The following is a 21,321-nucleotide window of genomic DNA, read 5'->3' on the forward strand; positions in this document are numbered from 1 at the left end:
AAAGGCAAAATAGGGGTTTGAAGCTGCTGTCCAAGAAAATGTTTTAACAGTTTGAGTTTGGCCAAGTTAATTTCTCACTTTAAAAAATTGGGGAACTCTTTGGAGAAATACAATATAGAGTCTTTACTACAGAACATCCCACAATGTCTAGCATAAAATCCAAAATTGCTCAACTTGTGAAGAATCAGGAAAATGTGACCTATTTTCAAGAGACAAGACCATGAACCACGTCTGGTCTCAAAATGATCTAAATGTTGAAATTAGCAGACATGGATTTTAAAAGCAGATTTTATAACTCTGCTCATTGAAATAAGAGAAAATATGCTTGTATTAATGAAGATGTAAAGAATCTCAGCAGGGAAAAAAAGAGAAACTATTTAAAAAGAACCAAAAGAAAATTCCTGAACTTAAAAAAATGCAGTTTTGAAACTAAAATCTCACTGAACAGACTTAACAGCAAATTGGATATGACAGAAAAATCAGTGAACTTGAAAACAGATAGAAAGTATCCAATCTGAAGGACAAAAATATTTTTTAAGATTTTTTTTTTTTTTTTTTTTTAGGGAATTCCCTGGTGGTTCAGTCAGGACTCTGCACTTTCACTGCAGAGGACCAGAGTTCAGTCCCTGGTCAGAGAACTAATATCCTGAAAGGCACATGGTGCAGCCAATTTAAAAAGTGCTTTTTAAAATTAAACTACTTTTTAAGTTCCAGAGTCTTGGAAACCTGTAGAGCAGTAATGGAAATTTAACATACTTATATCAGGCTCCCAAAAGGAAAGCATAGAGAAAAAGGGGAAGAAAAAAATGTTCGAAATATAAAGGCCCCAAAAGTCTAAATCTAGTAAAAGACAAAAATGTAGGAACTCAAGATGCTCAGAAAGAAAAATACAAAGAAGAGTACACTTGGGGATTCTCTGGTGCCCCAGAGTTTAGGGTTCCACACTTCCAAAACTGGGAAATGCAGATTGCTTCCTAAAGCAATCACAGTATAGATACCTGGTCAGGGAACTTAGATCCTACAAGCCAGGCAACCCCATCCTCCCAAAAAGAAAAGTACACCTGCACACATCATAGTCAAACTGCTAGAAAGCAACATTGAAGAGAAAATCTCAAAAGCAGCCAGAGAAACATGACACATTGCCAGAAGGGGGACAACCATTTGGCTACACATTGACTTCTTACCAGAAGCTAGAGAGATCAGAAGACAGTGAGACAATATCTTTAATGTACTGAAAGAAAAAATAAGCTGTCAATTTAGAACTCTATATCCAGTGAAAACGTCTTTCAACCATAAAGGCAAAATAAAGACATTTTCATACAACAGAAAACTAAAAGAAATTCACTACAAGAAATGCGTTTAAATTTTTTTCTGTAGGTTGAAAGAAAAATGAAATCAAATGGAAACTCAAATCTTCAGGAACAAATGAAGAGCTTTATATATTGTTACTATGGGTAAATATGAAAGGCTACTTTTTCCTCTCTTAAAAAAAAATACATGACCATTTAAAACACATATTAATCATTGTTTTGTGGGATTTATAATACATGTAGATGTAATACATATGACATTTATAACATAAAAGATACTGGAGGGGAAAGTTAATTGATTTATAAGAAAGTTTCATGGTTTATACATTTTTATGTCAAGCAGTCACCAAAAAAAAAAAAAAAAATGATGTTAAGAGGTCTAGCTAAAAAGTCTGTAGATAAATAAAATAGAATTATTTAAAATATCCAAATATCAAAAAGAAGGCAGACAAGGAAGGAAAGAGGAATAATATAGGACACAAGCAGAAAACTCTTCTGCTGCAAATGTCTAAAAACTCTCAACAAATTTAATAAACATCTTTTTTAGATGCATAATTGAGCTCTCCAAAAAGGGACCAGAAACTAAAAATCCAAGTGACAATCGAGTGACTCAATGCTACAGCTACAGGGGTGGTGGGGGAGGGGGGAGTGAAATTTCCAGGTGGACAGGAAAAGATTGTACAACCCAACAGCTTTGTGACTCCTTGGTTGATAAAGGAATTTAGTTCCCATAACTGCCCATCTGCAAGGTGGTGCCCTTCCACTAAGACATTCTTGGCCTCTCCTTTGTTCTCCAAGTCCCTGTCTAACTGGAGATTCTGCCTCTGTCATGTTTCTTTTTTTTATAACCAACAGAAAACCGACATGGGGGTTGGGGAAGGGTGAGTGTGGAGAAGTCCTGGACCTGACTCGAATTCAAATAGGGTGATTTGCCCGAGTGCTTAGACATGTCCGACCCTTTGCAACACTTTGGACAGTAGCCTGCCAGGCTCCTATGTCTGTGGGGTTTTCCAAGCAAGAATACTGGAGCAGGTTGCCATTTCCTTCTCCAAAGGGATCTTCCTGACCCAGGGATCAAACCTGCATCTCCTGTGTTTCCTGCATTGCAGGTGGCATTCTTTACCTGCTGAGCCACTGGGGAAACCCAGGGTGACATGCCTTTTCCTAAAGCAATCACACAGGGGACACAATATTCTGATTTTCCATTTAAATTATATTCCCACTCCTGGAACAAAGGGGGAGATCAATACCACTTAAGCTATTGTAGCAGACAATTTAGACTTCTGTCTCATCACCTTGTCCCTCTTATCTCAGCTTCAACTGTGATAGAAACTTCTGTGCATCCTGAACCCATCCCACCTCAAGCAATTTGCCTTGTGTTTCTGTACTAAAGGCTTTCCAAAGCTTTCCAAACCCACACACACGCACAGGCTAGAAACACAGAGGAATTAGCATCCCTAGTTGCAATGTTCAGCCAAATAGAGATGAGGACAACAGATTAATTCCCCAACATCCCAGCTCAGAGGATCTTTGTAAGGGTTGAAACCCAGTTGCTCACAGTAACCAGTTTGGTAACTCATTCTTAATCGGCTTTTCCTCATTCCATATGTCATTCTTCCTACTCCCTCTCTCCTTGAAATTACCTCCCAAGTAGGCCACCTGCACCAAGCCCTAATCTTAAACTGTTTAGGGGAATCAGCTATGTGGATTATGTAATTATTATGTAATAAGTTATGTGGATTAGAAGTAAGATGGAGGATGATTTCTCTAAAAAAAACTAGAACATGATCACTGAAACGGTGAGTGTATCTGAGTAACACGAAACGACAAAAGTCTACCACAAACCTACAATCCCCCAGCCTTCTCCCACCTACTAAGAGGAGATCAAGCTTTCTCATCTACTCTAGAGAGACTCCCAAGAGCCTTGCACAGTCTCTGGCCTGAGTGGTAAAAGGTGACAAAATGTGGATACTGATTCAGGTCCTCTTTTTTTCTTTTTTCCCCTAAAGTCATGCAAACTCAAATTCATCATCTTTGTGTTCTTCTGAGGGTCGTTTCCACTAAAATATTCATCTCTTTTCAACCTCTGCTGCCGGGGACCAGCCCCGGCTGATCCAGGGTATTCGAAGCGGGGACGGCGTCGGCGACCTATTTATTTAAATATTTTATCAAAGATATAAAGAGTAATAGGATGAGGATAGCTCAGTAGGAAAATTTAGTGGAGAAAAGAGGCTGAGTAGCTTGGTTTACGCAGGAGACCAATAAAACTTCAAGACAAGAAGTTTGCACCGCTTACGTAGGCCACAGGCGTCCTTCCGTGCTCCCGAAGGAGAGGAGACACTGAGGCCTCCCTGGTCAGATCTTAGAAGCCCAGGCATAATTAGCAAGCATGGCGGGTTCCACGCTCCAGATGGAGACTCAGCCAGAATTTGAGAGAGAGAGCGACATGGGGAGACCAAGTTTCAGTGAACAAGGCCCGCACTTTATTTTCCAAAGTAGTTTTTATACCTTAAATTGTGCATAGAGGATAATGGGGGAAGGGGTGGAGTCATGCAAGGACAGCAGCTCCTGGTCCTAATAGAAGCCAGGCTTTCAAACTTATCATATGCAAAAGTTCAGGTGAATTACATCATCTTCTGGCCAGGAGGCCTGTTAATATTTTAAGAAACTTATCTTTCTCTAAAGGTGATTATTTCAAAGTCAGGCACCAGCCTCCAAAAAATATTGGACAAAGCTGCATTCCTATACGGCAAAGGTGGGTGGGCTCAATCAAGAAAAAAATTAACTCAAGGGTCCAAGGTTACAAACATTGAGGCTACTACTTACATTTCTGTATACCCATTATATCAATCAATACACTGCCAAGGACACAGTAGGTAAGGGATATGGAAACTTAGCAGCAAACATTGACCCAACAAGTGAAAATCCCTTCACCAATACAATTTCTAATCAATCTTTTAACTACTCAAAAGAATCTGTGTTTAGACAGTTTAGAGCATCTCCTGCCTCTCACAGTTGGGAGGCTCTGAACAGTCACATGTGGCCAGAAAAACCTATTCAGGCAGGCTAGAGGATTTCCAAAGGAGTTTGTAGGTTGAAACACTGTCACACCCAGGAATTATTAACTGGAGCTGTAAGCTAACTCTCTTTTCAGAGAGAGGTAGTGGGGGACAGCCCCCGTAAAGTCAGAGGTGTAGGTGAAAGCACAAAGCAGAAAGTAGGCAGACTCTGGTTTTGGGGGTAGATGCTCGAGAATTTCCAGGGAGACTCCTGAGGCTTGATCCCGCCTTTGCGTATGCTGAGCCTCCTTCCTCATGACCTTTGCCACAGGCGGAGCTCGCTCCCCGCACTCTGCCTCATTTTTGGCTGCTTGTACAGCTTGTGCTGGCTCCCAAAATGTTTGTGCTTATCTCTGGCAGAATCAGCTTTGAAGATAGGGCTCTGTTCAGTTTACCTTGATTTTATTGCCTTTTGATTAGTCTCCTTAACCAGGAAGTCCAAAAAAAGTAAAACAGTATCTTTCCTTTCTTCTCCAGTGTCAGACTTGGATCTGACAAGTTGTACAGGATCCAGAGAATGCAAATGAGAACCAACAGTGCAGGAATTTGTACACTGTTGATGGGAATGTAAATTGATGCAGCCACTATGGAAAACAGTATGAAGCGCCCTCAAAGAAACTAAAAATCGAGTTGCCATGTGATCCAGCAATACCACTCCTGGGCATATATCTGTAAAAAACTCTAATTTGAAAAAATTCATGCACTCCAACGTTCCTAGCAGCACTATTTACAATAGCCAAGACATGGAAGCAAACGAAATGTCCATTAACACATGAATGGATAAAGATGCAATATATATGCACAATGGAATATTAATAAGCCACAAAAAGAATGAAATACTTGATGGGAAATAGATGGGGAAACAGTGGAAACAGTGTCAGACTTTATTTTTTGGCTCTCCAAAATCACTACAGATGGTGGTCGCAGCCATGAATTAAAAGACGCTTACTCCTTGGAAGGAAAGTTATGACCAACCTAGATAGCATATTGAAAAGCAGAGACGTTACTTTGCCAACAAAGGTCCATCTAGTCAAGGCTATGGTTTTTCCAGTAGTCATGTATGGATGTGAGAGTTAGACTGTGAAGAAAGCTGAGCACCGAAGAATTGATGCTTTTGAACTGTGGTGTTCGAGAAGACTCTTGAGAGTCCCTTGGACTGCAAGGAGATCCAACCAGTCCATCCTAAAGGAGGTCAGTCCTGGGTGTTCACTGGAAGGACTGATGTTGAAGCTGAAACTCCAATCCTTTGGCCGCCTGATGAGAAGAGCTGACTCACTGGAAAAGACCCTGATGCTGGGAGGGACTGGGGATAGGAGGAGAAGGGGATGACAGAGGATGAGATGGCTGGATGGCATCACCGACTCAATGGACATGACTTTCTGTAAACTCCGGGAATTGGTGATGTACAGGGAGGCCTGGCATGCTGCAGTTCATGGGGTCACAAAGAGTCGGACACGACTGAGCAACTGAACTGAACTGAACCGAAAATGAATGAAATGATGCAATTTGCTACCTTGGATGGACATAGAGATGACCATACTAAGTGAAGTAAGTCAGAAAGATAAAAACAAATATCATATAATATCACTTCTATGTGGTATCTAAAATATAACTCAAATGAACTTACAAAATGAAAAGACTCAAGGACATAGCAAACAAATTTATGATTACTGAGGGGGAAAGGGGGTAGGGATGTATAAATTAAGATTTGGGATTAGCAGATACAAGCTACTGTGAGCAAAATAAACAATGAGGTCCTCCTGTATAGCAGAGGGAACTATATTCAGTATCCTATAATAAACCATAATAAAACAAAATATAAAAATATCAAATAAATCCAAACTGAGATGGTCTATGAAATAAATGGTTTTTATTCTTCCAAACTGTCAGTCAAGAGCAAAGAAGACAAAAAACAGTTCCAGATTAAAGGAGACCAAAGACACATAACTACTGAATGCTTACATGTGATTCTGGGCTAGATCTTGGGCTAGAAGCAAAAAAAAGTTATGTAAAGGACATTATTGGGACAATTGACAAAACTGGAGTATGAATTATAGATAAAAGCATTGTATCAATTAACTTTTTTAAGTTTAATAACTGTACTGTGGCTTTGTAGGAAGATATCTTTGTGCTTTGGAAATTGGCACTGGGGTGTGAAGAAGTAAAGGGGTGTGAGCCATACAGCCTACTCAAAAATAAAATTCTGAAATGAATTTATTAACAGACACAAAAGTGGCCACCCGGACAAAACTCATTTGAATTACCATTTTCTACAACTACAGAGTTGTAAAATTTCTCTGTTAAAGAAAATGAAAGGAGAAAAACACTGTAGAGAAGAAAACTTTGAAAGCTATACTAGACAATACATAGAATTCATTGAAATTAAACCCACTAATCCTTTTTAGTCCATTTCAAATATTTTCTCTAACAATCTCCTTTGTCCACCCTTGTGATCATAATAATCTCAAAAATTACTTTTGTACACATCAAAAAAGTTTCATCTCCTATTATACAGTGAAGTGAGTCAGAAAGAGAAAGAGAAATATCGTATTCTAACATATATATACAGAATCTAGAAAAATGGTATCTGAAGAATTTATTTACAGGGCAACAGTGGAGAGATAGACATAAAGAATAGACTTATGGACATGGGGAGAGGGGAGGAGAGGGTGAGATGTATGGAAAGAGTAACATGGAAACTTACATTACTATATGCAAAATAGATAGCTGATGGGAATTTGCTGTATGGCTCAGGAAACTCAAACAGGGGCTCTGTATCAACCTAGGGGGTGAGATGTGGAGGGAGATGGGAAGGAGTTTCAAAAGGGAGGGATTCATGTTGAGGTTTGACAGAAAACAGCAAAATTCTGTAAAGCAATTATCCTTCAATAAAAATAAATTAATTTTTTTAAAAAAGGGTCATCTCATTAGCATTGGCCTAATTATTCACACAGATGTAGGGCTTCCTGGGTAGCTCAGTGGTAAAGAATCTGCCTGCCAGTGCAGGAGACCCAAGATCGATCTCTGAGTCAGGAAGATTCCCTAGAGAAGGAAATGTCAAGCCACTCCAGTAATCTTGCCGGGAAAATCCCATGGACAGAGGAACCTGGCAAGCCACAGTCCATGGGGTCACAAAAGAGTCAGACATGACAATGATTAAACAACAACAACATATAAAAAAGGCTCATCTCATTAGGTTTGGCCTAATTATTCACATAGATGTAGCAAGTACTAATTAGCCATACAGGCCTCCTTGAGATCTTGCAATCCCACAGCCATATGGTATTGAACAAGTAGTAAGGCTGCCATATTAACTTCTTTCTGGACATTTTCACAAGGAATCTCGGACTGAACTTCTAAAAGCCATTCATTTGCTCTCCTGAGATTATGAAATGAGGCCTAGGAAGTTCCCTTCACCATATTAAACCTGAAACATCTACAAATTTGGGTGAATTTCTCTCTGCTGCTGCTGCTAAGTCGCTTCAGTCGTGTCCAACTCTTTGCGACCTTTGTTGTCAAAGTAATGTCTCTGCTTTTCAATATGCTATCTAGGTTGGTCATAATTTTCCTTCCAAGGAGTAAGTCTTTTAACTTCATGACTGCAATCACCATCTACAGTGATTTCAGAGCCCAAAAAAATGAAGTCTGCCACTGTTTCCCCATCTATTTCCCATGAAGTGGTGGGACCAGATGCCATGATCTTCGTTTTCTGAATGTTGAGCTTTAAGCCAACTTTTTCACTCTCCTCTTTCACTTTCATCAAGAGGCTTTTTACTTCCTCTTCACTTTCTGCCATAAGGGTGGTGTCATCTGCATATCTGAGGTTATTGATATTTCTCCTGGCAATCTTGATTCCAGCTTGTGCTTCTTCCAGCACAGCATTTCTCATGATGTACTCTGCGTCTAAGTTAAATAAGCAGGGTGACAATATACAGCCTTGACATACTCCTTTTCCTATTTGGAACCAGTCTGTTGTTACATGTCCAGTTCTAAATGTTGCTTCCTGACCTGCATACAGATTTCTCAAGAGGCAGGTCAGGTGGCCTGGTATTCCCACCTCTTTCAGAATTGCCCAACTATAGGCTGATGTAAACATTCTGAGCTCACTTAGAGTAGGTTAGGCTAAGCTATGATGTTTAGTAGGTTAAGTATATTAAATACATTTTCAACTTATGATATTTTTAACATATGATGGCTTATTGGGACATACCCTTATGATAGGGTGAGGAAGATCTGAACTTCTGTTTCTAGGGATATTTCTTTCTGTATGTGAAAGTATGACAGTGAAAGTGTTAGTCACTCCAGTTCAGTTCAGTTCAGTCGCGCAGTCATGTCCGACTCTTTGCGACCCCATGAATCACAGCACGCCAGGCCTTCCTGTCCATCACCAACCTTGGAAGGAAAGTTATGACCAACATAGATAGCATATTGAAAAGCAGAGATATTACTTTGCCAACAAAGGTCCGTCTAGTCAAGGCTATGGTTTTTCCTGTGGTCACGTATGGATGTGAGAGTTGGACTGTGAAGAAGGCTGAGCGCTGAAGAATTGATGCTTTTCAACTGTGGTGTTGGAGAGGACTCTTGAGAGTCCCTTGGACTGCAAGGAGATCCAACCAGTCCATTCTGAAGGAGATCAGCCCTGGGATTTCTTTGGAAGGAATGATGCTAAAGCTGAAACTCCAGTTACTCAGTCATGTCCAACTCTGCAGCCCCATGGACTGTAGCCAGGAAGGCTCCTCTGTCCATGGGAATATTCCAGGCAAGAATACTGGAGTGGGTTGCCCTGCCCTCTCCCAGGGGATCTTCCCACCTAGGAATTGAACTTGGGTTTCCTGCGTTGCAGGCAGATACTTTACCATCTGAGCTACAAGGGTATCCCCTATTCTGTATATTTTATGTAAATTAAACCATGAGCATGTAAATTAAATATGTGACCTATTGTGTCTGATATTTCCACTTACCATAATATATTAAGGTACCTCCATGTTGTAGCATGAATCTATACTTCATTTTTCTGCATGTGGCTGAATAATATACCATTGAATGGACATACCACATTTTGTACATCCATTCCTCAGCCCATGGACATGTGCACTGCTTCCACTTTTTCATTATTATGAATAATACTGCTATGAACATTCATGCCCAAGTTTTTGTTTGTACAGAAGTTTTCATTTCTCTTGAGGGTGTATCTAGAGGTGAAATTGCTGGGTCATATATATTTACCTTTTTGAGGAATTTCCAAGCTGTTTTCCAATGATGTACCATCCTACATTCCCACCTTCAATATATAATGGTTCCAGTTCCTCTGCACCCTCACCAACATGTGTCATTGTCTTTTTTATTATACCCAGTGAGTGTGAAGTGATATCTCATTGTGAGTTTGATTTGCATTTCACCAATACTTTGGTCACCTGATGCAAAGAACCTACTCATTGAAAAAGATCCTGATGCTGGGAGAGATTGAAGGCAAAAAGAGAAGGGGGCGGTAGAGGGTGAGATGATTAGAGACCATCACTGACTCAATGGACATGAATTTGAGAAAACTCTGGGAGATAGTGAAAGACAGGAAAGCCTGGTGTGCAGTCCATGGGGTTGCACAGAGTAAACATGACTTAGCAACTGAACAACAGCAACAAATACTAATAATGTTGAGCATCCTTTCAGTGGGTGTTTAAGAGTCATTTGTACACCACCTTTGAAAAATGTCTATTCTGATCTCTTGCCCATTCTAAACTGCAATTTGTCTTTTTATTTTTGAATTATAAGAAATTTTTATATATTCTGGGTACTATACATTTATCAGATGTATGATTTGCAATTATTTCTTCTGTAAATTGTCATTTTGCTTTCTTGGGTCCTTGGAAGCACAATTTTTAATTCTGACGTCTAATTTATGTATTTTTTCTTTTATTGCTTCCGTTTTTTTAAGTATAATTTATTTAGAATATTATGTTAATTTCAGTTATACATGTTGACCCAGTATTTTATAGATTATATGTCATTAAAAGTTATTTAAAATGATGGTTATAATTCTCTGTGATGTTCAATGTATCTTTGTTGCTTAACTATTTTATACATAGTGGTTTGTATTAATTACTCTCATACTCCATTTTGCCCCTCTTCCCTTCCCTTTTCCCCACTAGCAAACACAAATTTGCTTTCTATACCTGTGCGTCTTTTTTTATTTTGCTATATACATTCATTTTTTTTTCCAGTCAATGAAGTAGAGTTTATTTTCAAATAATTTACCATCCACTGAAATTCCTTTAGACCATAGAATTTTTAAAAATCCATAGAATTTAAATGATTTTTATGTTCAGATAACTGTTAGCACAAGTTACCTGTAAAAGGGCTTCCTAGGTTGCACCAGTGGTAAAGAACCCACCTGCCAATGCAGAAGACATAAAGAGAGGTGGGTTCAATCCCTAGGTCAGGAAAATCCCTGGAGAAGGAAATGTAACCCATTCCAGTGTTCTTGCCTGGAGAATCCCTGGACAGAGGAGCCCGGCAGGCTACAGTCCACAATCTGGACTTAGACTTCACATATGAGTGATATCATACAGTATTTCTCTCTCTTATTTTGCTGAGCATGATATTTTCTAGGTCCACCAACATTGCTTCAAATTTCATTCTTTTTTGGCTGAGTAGTACTCCATTGTATATGTATATAACACATCTTCCTTATCCATTCATCTGCTGATGGACACTTAGGTTGTTTCCATATATTAGCTACTGTAAACAATGCTGCAGTGAACATCGAGATGTGTGTATATTTTTGAATTAGTATTTTCTTTGAATAGGTACTCAGAAGTGGAATTGCTAGATCTTATGGTAGTTCTATTTTTAATTTTTTAAGGAAATGCCATACTGTCTTCAATAGTGGTTGCACCAATTTACATTCTTATCAACAGTGTGCAAGGATTCCCTTTTCTCCACATCCTCACCAACATTCGTTATTTGTAGACTGATGATAACCATTCTGATGGGTGTGATGTAATATCTCATTGTTGTTTTGATTGAATTTCCCTGAAAATTAGCAATGTTGACCATGTTTTTATGTAACTTTTAGCCATCTGTATGTCTTCTTTGGAAAAATTCAAAGAATTATTCAGATCTTTGCCCATTTCTTTGTTTATTTGACATTGAGTTGTATGAGTTGCCTATATATTTTGAATACTAACCCCTAAGTGGTTGTATCATTTGCAAATATGGTATCCCATTCAGTAGATTGTCTTTTTGCTTAGTCAATAGTTTCTTTTGCTGTGCAAAAGCTTTTTAAGTTTCAGTTCAGTTCAGTCACTCAGTTGTGTCCGACTCTGCAATCCCATGAATTGCAGCACGCCAGGCCTCCCTGTCCCTCACCATCTCCCGGAGTTGATTCAAACTCACGTCCATCGAGTCAGTGATGCCATCCAGCCATCTCATCCTCTGTCGTCCCCTTTTCCTCCTGTCCCCAAACCCTCCCAGCATCAGAGTCTTTTCCAATGAGTCAACTCTTAGCATGAGGTGGCCAAAGTACTGGAGTTTCAGCTTTAGCATCATTCCTTCCAAGTTTAGCTAGGTCCCATTTGTTTATTTTTGCTTTTGATTCCTTTATCTTCAGAGACAGATCAAAAAAAGGTATTGCTACAATTAATGTCAAAGAGTATTCTGCCTATGTTCTCTGTTGGCTGGTTTATGGTTTCATATCTTACATTTAGGTCTTTCACACGTTCTGAGTTTATTTTTTTGTATGGTGTGAGGAAATGTTCTAATCTCATTATTTTACATGAAACTGTCAAGTTTTCCTAGAACCAATTATTCAAAAGACTGTATCTTCTCCATTGTACGTTCTTGCCTCCTTTCTCATAGATTAATTGACTATACATGGGTAAGTTTATTTCTGGACTCTATTCTGTTCCATTGATCTACGTGTCTATTTTTTTTAACCAATACCAAGCTGTTTTGATTACTGTAGTTTTGTAGTATATTCTGAAATCTGGGAAGGTGATACATACGGTTTTGTTCTTTTTTTCTCAAAATTGCTTTGGCAATTTGAGGTCTTCTGTGGTTCCATGTAAATCTTAGGATTATTTGTTTGAGTTCTATGGAAAATATCATGTGTATTTTGATAGAGATTGCATTAAAGCTGCAGACTGCTTTTGGTAGTATGGCCATTTTAACAACATTAATTCTTCCAATCCAAAAGCATGGGATATCTTTCCATTTCTTAGAGCTGGAGCCAAGTGTAGAGCAGGGATTGCCCACTGTTTGGTGGCATCACAGCCCTACAACGAGTGGGGTTGATCACAAGTTGCTGGAGTGGAAGCCCTGAGGGTCTGGCCCAAGCTGACTCTGTTTCCTTTAAGTGTGTGCTTTCCCATTTTCCAGCACCAGGACCTTTGCCCAAGAGGAGGGAAGTGCTAAAGCAAGCAGGGCTCATTCACGTTCTCAGTTCGTGTCAGCCACAGACAGTTCTAAACTGTCTCCAATGAACAGTCTGTACAGGCAGCAGGAATTGTTTTCTTTGCTCTGCTCAAATGCAGCCTTAAATCCAAGTCTCCTTTCTGCCTCACAGCTGATCACTTCCCTCAGCCTCTGCCGCCCCTGCCCTGTTCTGGAGCTGCCCTGCAGGGCAGGTGGGGCCCAAGTGGACTCATGGTATGTATCTGGGCATGAGGTGTGATGGAGCAGCCATCATCAGAGATCTAGGCAGCTTCTGACGCACCCCTTGGGTGAAAGATGTTCAGTCATGTATGACTCTTTGTGGCCCCGTGGACTATACAGTCCATGACATTCTCCATGCCAGAATACTGGAGTGGGTAACCGTTCCCTTCTCCACAGGATCTTCCCAACCCAGGTATCAAACTCAGGTCTCCTGCATTGCAGGCACATTCTTTACCAGCTAAACCTAGATGCCAACAATGGCTAGTGTCACCCCACTTGGATTCCGTGCTGGGATCAGGCAGCCTCTGCATCCCAAAGAAAAATGTGAGTTTTCTCCCCAGTCATAGTACCTGTAACCCTAGGTTCTGTGCCACCCATGTGATGAGGAGTAAGCAGTGGTGGAACATTTGCTCAGCTCGGGTTGGGGCATGTGTCAAGAAGGTCAGGGAAATCCACAGCCTTTGGAGCAGTCCTCTAATCACACTCACCACCCTGCATCAGGGGCAAGGCAGCACATGAGCTCCACAGAAGCAGAGTCCAGGCTTCCCACAGCCCTCCTGTTAGTCCCAGTCATCTTCCAAACAGCCACGGGGGCTTGTTGTCCCCATGTAGGACCCCAGGACTGGGGCATCAGATCTGAGGCTGTCACTGCTCACTCCCCAGGGCAGGTATCTATCTGTACAGTCTCCTTTTCCCTCCGAGTCCCCTCCCAGAGACACAGGTCCCAACCTGATTGCTTTTCTTCCCTTCCAACCTGATTACATGTATACCTTTCCTACAGCTTTGGTTGTACCGGCATCTTTTTGACAGTTTCCAATTAATTTTCAGTGAGAACTGTTCCACATGTAGATGTGTATTTTTTGTGTTCATGAAGGGAGGTGAGTTCTTGTCCTCTGTTCCACCATCTCTTCTCTTGCTTCTGGTTTTGGTGTCATAGCTAAAAGATCACTCATCACCTAATCCAAAGTCATAAAGATTTAGACTTGTATTTTCCTTTAAGAGTTTTCAAGTTTTGGTTCTCAGCAAGAGTTTTTTAATTCAAGGAGGGTGTCTATGAGACTCAGAAATAATTTTTAAATATTTCATTTCATTTACATAAGGAGAATCTAATAAATCACAGATTAAAGATAACTTACAAAGAAAAATAAATGGCTTTTTCCTATGTCCAATAAATATAGAACATTGAAACAATAATACTTCATTATTTCATTTTAAAATGAAATTTCCCATACATTCATTTGACCTATTTAATTCTTATTCTGCTTAATCTTGAGGGTAAAACATTTTGTGGACTGAAGGGGCATTACATAGATTACACAGAATATAAAGAAAAGTCTTTCATATTGCCATTTGACAAATGCATCAGTCAGTAAATCAAGAAAGCAAGCCCTTTGAAACATGATGAACTATGCCAAAATTTTAACATATTTCATAGCTTCTTTTCCAACTTAGATGTTATAAGCCAAGGCAAATAAAATTCACTTTCAAAGTTTCATATCTTAGAACACACTGATACTTTAGGACTGTCTTTTTCTCTCTTATATTCTTATAAGTGTGCACTGAAGCTTTCCAGAAGCTGCATGACATATGATATCACAGATTGAAAGCTGAAAGAGATAGGAGACTCAAGCTGAGTCCCATTAGCCAGACATCAGAGATTTACAAAAATTTAAAGTAAATCAACTCTTCTCATTAATTTTTTTAAAATACAGTTCTCGTTAAATATGTTACTTAGGTGAGCATGAAATCAGTTCATTATTGCTATTTTCAAAAATCAAATATTTAAAAGATTTATTGGCTTTAGTTTCTAATATGGTAAATGCTGACAAATGTAACCTACTTAGACAAAAGCTCATTCATTGTGCTTTTAAATATTCAGAATGTAAAAGGATCCTGAGACAAAAGGATTTGATCATCTCTTCATTAAGATAAAACTATTCTCTTTTTCCTTGAAAAAGAAAGCACATAAACCTTTATATTTCTCACCAATCTTCATAGTATAGTTTCAGCTACTCATATTAATTATAACTTTCAACCAAAATAGTTAACTTCCATTTCACATATAAAATTGAAGGACCATAAATAATTGAAAATTATTTAATATAAATAAGCATGAACCAAACCAGCAAAGCTCATAAACATACATAACACAACTTTTTACAACAACTATACACATTCTTTTCATATCTTATTGTAGTAAATGTGAACATATTCATTAACATGACCCAAAGATATAGCCTCTCTATAGCATATTTTTTAAAAAACAAAAAACATATAAACTTAAGATATTGTTTAGTAACCAAAATTTCAGAATTGTATCTTAGTTAGAAGCTATTTAGGTATCCCAAGAGTAAACCACAAATTAGGCTAATGTTAGTTTAAAGTTTTAAACTACCCAAAGATCTTGGAAATTATGTTTAAATTGGCACAGTACAAAAACTTAATTATTATTAATATATATAAATAGTTAGTCAAGATCATAATTCACATTTTATTGCACACAAATTTATATTTTTTATATTCTTAAACATTATAGGGGGGTGTGTGTGTGTGCTCAGTTGTGTCTGACTTCTTGTGACCCCATGGACTGTAGCCTGCCAGGCTCCTCTGTTCATGAGATTTTTCAGGCAAGAAAATTGGAGTGGATTGCCATTTCCTCCTCCCGGGGATCATCACAACCCAGGGACTGAACCAACGTCTTCTGTGTCTCCTGCACTGCAGTCAGATTCTTTACTACTGAGACCCTGGGAAGCCCATAGAGGCTAATATTTATTTGATTAGAAAACCTATATAAGTTTAGGAAAAACAAACTCAAGTAAAATAAACATATCAATACTGATAAATCAAGAAAATATATGGTTGTTATTTAAATTAATATTACAAAATTAAACTAATCTCATTGCCAAAGAGTTTTGTTAATTATGTGAACTAAAATTCTTAAAACATTCTGAAATTTGCAGTTTCTGTAAGAATTCTTTTTAAGCTTAGCATATTAAAAATGTTAGTAGTTCAGCATTTTTATTTTATGGGAATTTTAGGAACATTTTATTTATATAAGTATTATCTAACTCTATAAATCAATAAGAACAAAGTTTCTTAAAGAGCTTGCACAATCTAATTTATTAATATTCTCCAGAGATAAGGAAACATTTAATAGTCACGAAATAAGAGTATAGGGCCTTTTCTGTATTACAGAGATATAAACACACAGGCACATAGGCATAAATAGACATAGAAAACAGTTTCAGTTCAACAGCTTTAGGGTAAACATAGAAACACAAAAACAGCAGTGCAGATATCAAGGAGTTGTTCTTCTCAGTGAGCATAAATATTCTAAATTGCTTTGAACTCAAAATAGATAGACACACACAAAAAAAGACTAAAAAAAAATTTTCCTTTTATCTGTCACATCATGGCAAAAAAATTGCTATCATCCATCTACAGAGATCATCAAACAGACCATACCGTGAGATCAAATTCTCAATCATTACTGCCACCAACAAGAAATGTTTATTTGTCAGGTGCAAACCCCAAACAAAAACAAGGCAAAATATCAGCAAGGGAAAAACCTAGGAAAACGGAGAAATAGCCAAATTAAAGTTCTACTGTCACTTGGAATTATTCCAGGATCCAAGAAAAGCAATTCCTGCACTTAAGTAACCCATGAAATGCACTTTTCAAGCAATGCAGTTCACCTGGTTTTGTCATTGGGAAATTCAGCGGATGACCACCAAAGCTTTTAAGGATTATTTTTTTAAAGGTAAAGTTATGACTATCATACAAATATAAAATTAATACATATCAAAGATTTAACTCATTGATTGATGAGAGAACCAGTATGATGTTGCAAATGGTTCCAAAAAGAATCTAAAGAACAAATACTGATATGGGAATAGATATAGCATCAAAAATACTAAAATAAATTTGCTAATAGATATAAAAATGAGCCTAGAAGTTGGGGTGGAGAAGGAAATCAGTTGCCTTTCACCAGACAAAATTCATATTCATAACTTTCCGTTTTCTCCATCTTACAGTATCTGTAATAGCTCTGTTACAGACAGTGAAAGATACAGACTGGTACTGAATCAGCCAACATGGAAGAGTTCACTGAAGGATGCTTAATGTTCCATTGCAAAGACAGTCGGTAATATTTTTTCTTTCTTTCCTCTTTCCCTTTTCAAAGTCTTTCACAATTTTGCCTGACAAGCCATGAAATGCTGTTGAGACATAGGGCAGAGTAAGAAAACATTTTATGTAAGGATGTGGACAATTCTCCACTATTGTTTTCAATGTTTATTTCATTCATTTCTTTATTTTTGGCTGCACTGGGCCTTTGTTGCTGCAAGAGGGCTTTTTCTGTTACAGTGAGAGGGAGCTACTCTCTAGTTTTGGTCCATGGGCTTCTCATTGCAGTGGCTTCTCTTGTGGGGCACAAGCCCTGGGGCACAGGCTTCAGTAGGTGCTGTGTACAGGCTTAGATGCTCTGCAGCCTGCAGAATCTTCCCAGACTAGGGATCGCGCCTGTGTCCCCTGCACTGGCAGGCAGATTCTCAACCACTGGACCACAAGCAAAGTCCTCCACTATTATTAAGTCATAAAAAAAGTAAGGAACAGAGGTGGTCGCATAAGTGTGAAAAGAACGTGGGAATAGAGAATATATACCTTTTGATATATATATGATTAACATATCTCTGGAACGATTTTTTAAATACTAACACAATCAGTTTTTTCTGGCAAGGGAAATGGAGTGATGAGGGATTACTGATGAGAAGAAGTATATTTATATAAGTACATATATGTATGTGTATATGTATACATATATATATCCTCTATAGTAATATGTACAAATATGTGTGTATATATATATATTTCTATGTCATATATATCCTTTTATGTTTTATTATATGTATATCTATGTCCTATGTTTTTCTATTTGGAAACTTAAAATTATATTTCCTAGTCAATAAAGTAATATTTTTAAAGAAAAAATAACATAAGGCCTACATATTTCTATTTTTCAAGTAATCATAGTAACCCTTTTCTTTTTAGAGACTCTTTTCCTTACCTACTTCTGAATTCTTCATATTTGTTTTTATAAAAATAAGACATATTACTGAATAATCATATTTTTAGAAGTCAATTTTCATTAAAATCTCACAGCAAAAACTTTGAATATCATAGGCAAACACTTAAGAATACCTTGATGGTTAAAATGGGCAAATTTTACATTATGTATATTTTAGCAAGATTTAGAAAAAAAAGAATATTTGTGTTTTTCAGCTGCCAAGATGACTCTCTACCCTGCAATGTCTGGACTGAGTGTCTCCATAACAGATAATTTTCTCCCTGTATTTGTCAGATGCAGGATGTGTGAAGAATGCTGCCATAGATAAAACCTCAGAGGAGGCTAAGAAGAGAAGCTGACATCCAGGAAAATCTCCCCAAAGCAGGGCCTGGCACATTATAGCAGATCAATAAATCTTTATTGAATGAATTAATGAATTACCTGTAATCATCATGTAGCACTGTTTCCATATTTGAAATCCTTGATCTTTTCATCCATTATTTATCCCGCTTCTCTGCTCCATCAGCCAGAGATGAATTTGTCCTAAGCCTTGCAAGGTAAGTCCTTTTGGATTCCATTTACAAGGATAAAGAAGTATTCAAATAGTTTCTGAACAGAGGATGAATCCAAGAGACTGACTTACTCCTACCTCTTATAAAGATTTTGAAAAAGCTCTTTGAGCCTCCAGGAATTCTCTCATAAATTCTCTGTGCACTTCTTATGGTAATAATCTTCCCTTCCAGTCTGGCAGTGAATGCAATTTAACCTAAAAATATCAGAGAAAGACAAAGGTAATATTTTGTCTCCTCAGTGACTCTGCAAAGAACAGTTATGTTCTAAGAAAAGTCTTAGAGCACGAAAAACTTAAAACACACAAACCTCAAACTTTTCCTAAATGCACTAATATATTCAAATAGTATAAGTCTGACACCAAGTGGTAAAAAATGGTATAAACACTTTAACTAAAAAAATATAACTGGTATTGTTGTTACAGGATATTTGATAGACCAAAAAATTTTTATAGTCAGTGTTATGTACATGTCTAATACTCACCGTCAATACCATCTTCCATCTAATCATATTTTTAAAAGATACATTAAAATTTCTCTCTACATAGAGATGCTGTAAGAATTAAGTTAATTTTTTAAAATTTTCATGTCTAGCCTACAATAAGCACTAACTAAATATTAACTCTTATAATTTCATGTCAGCTAGGTGTTATGGATACTAAGCAACCTGTCCTTTTCCTCAGGGTGCAGGTGTGAGGAAGGGAAACAAAGGGAAACCAAATGAAACCGTGTTAACAGGCACCGTAACAGGCATGTTAAGCATGTTCTGGAAATGTATACGAAAGGCAGAGACCAATTCCTTCTGAGTGTTTTCTCTAAGAACTGCTCCTTCCTCAGATACAGAGCCTTACATTAGAAATCTGTGGCCCTGCTTTCTGTCCATGAATTACTGACCCAGAGTTGGACATCTGTCTCAGGCTGGGACCATCATATGTTTTCTTCTAGGAATTTGCATTTGAGAATTTGATACTTTCATTAATCTGAGATGTCCGCTTGAGCCAAGGATGTAAGCTGTTATCTGGTAAGGTGGTCATGTGAACAGAGAAACAGGAAAAGACTGCCTGAGTTAAAAAAAAAAAAAGAAAGCAAAAGTATAGAAGGAGGCAGAGATGAGAGAATTCACGTGTCACCAGAGAAACAGAAGATCTTTTGAGGAACAAGCTGTGAAGAATCCTAATGGCTTTCCAACACACGGTTCAAGATCTAAAAATGACCTGAACTGTACCCTGACCTTGTGTTTTGAGAGACATCCTTATATCCTTATAATAAATTTGCCTTCCTTGCTAAATCTTGCCTTAGTGAGTCTGTTATTTTCCACTAAAATAATCTTAACTGAGATACCAGATAAGCTCAAACATTAACTTTCTATCCAATATGTTCTTTAGTAATTCAAATTTTATTCTTTTAAATATTTGGATACCAGTTACATGATGTAATTTTATACTAATTTTTCACCAATGAAGTGACTGTATTTTTATAGGATATAAAGGCTATCAATCTTGATTCTTTGTGAGGAAAATATTTATGTAAACTTACAGAGGAAAAAGATCATTTGAACTTAAAATTTTACAAATGTTGTGGTCATTTCACAACATACGTTAGTATCAGATTATCATACTGTGTACCTTAAATGTTCAGTTCAGTTCAGTTCAGTTACTCAGTCGTGTCCGACTCTTTGCAACCCCATGAACCACAGCACACCAGGCCTCCCTGTCCATCACCAACTCCCGGAGTTCACCCAAACGCATGTTCATTGAGTCGGTGATACCATCCAACCATCCAATCCTCTGTCATCCCCTTCTCCTCCTGCCCTCAATCTTTCCCAGCATCAAGGTCTTTTCAAATAAGTCAGCTCTTTGCATCAGGTGGCCAAAGTACTGGAGTTTCAGCTTCAACATCAGTCCTTCCAATGAACACCCAGGACTGATCCCCTTTAGGATGGACTGGTTGGATCTCCTTGCAGTCCAAGGGACTCTCAAGAGTCTTCTCCAACACTACAGTTCAAAAGCATCAATTCTTCAGTGCTCAGCTTTCTTGGTAGTCCAACTATCACATCCATACATGACCACTGGAAAAACCATAGCCTTGACTAGACAGACCTTTGTTGACAATGTCTCTGCTTATCAATATGCTGTCTAGGTTGATCATAAATTTCCTTCCAAGGAGTAAGCGTCTTTTAATTTCATGGCTGTAGTCACCATCTGCAGTGATTTTGGAGCCCAGAAAAATAGAGTCAGCCACTGTTTCTACTGTTTCCCCATCTATTTCCCATGAAGTGATGGGACCGGATGCCATGATCTTCGTTTTCTGAATGTTGAGCTTTAAGCCAACTTTTTCACTCTCCTCTTTCACTTTCATCAAGAGGCTCTTTAGTTCTTCTTCACTTTCTGCCATAAGGATGGTGTCATCTGCATATCTGAGGTTATTGAGATTTCTCCTGGCAATCTTGATTCCAGCTTGTGCTTCTTCCAGCCCAGTGTTTCTCATGATGTACTCTGCATATAAGTTAAATAAACAGGGTGACAATATACAGCCTTGACGAATTCCTTTTCCTATTTGGAACCAGTCTGTTGTTTCATGTCCAGTTCTAACTGACCTGCATATAGGTTTCTTAAGAGGCAGCTCAGGTGGTCTGATATTCCCATCTCTTTCAGAATTTTCCACAGTTT

Source organism: Bos javanicus, chromosome 9 (assembly GCF_032452875.1).
Source record: "Bos javanicus breed banteng chromosome 9, ARS-OSU_banteng_1.0, whole genome shotgun sequence".
Lineage (NCBI taxonomy): Eukaryota > Metazoa > Chordata > Mammalia > Artiodactyla > Bovidae > Bos > Bos javanicus.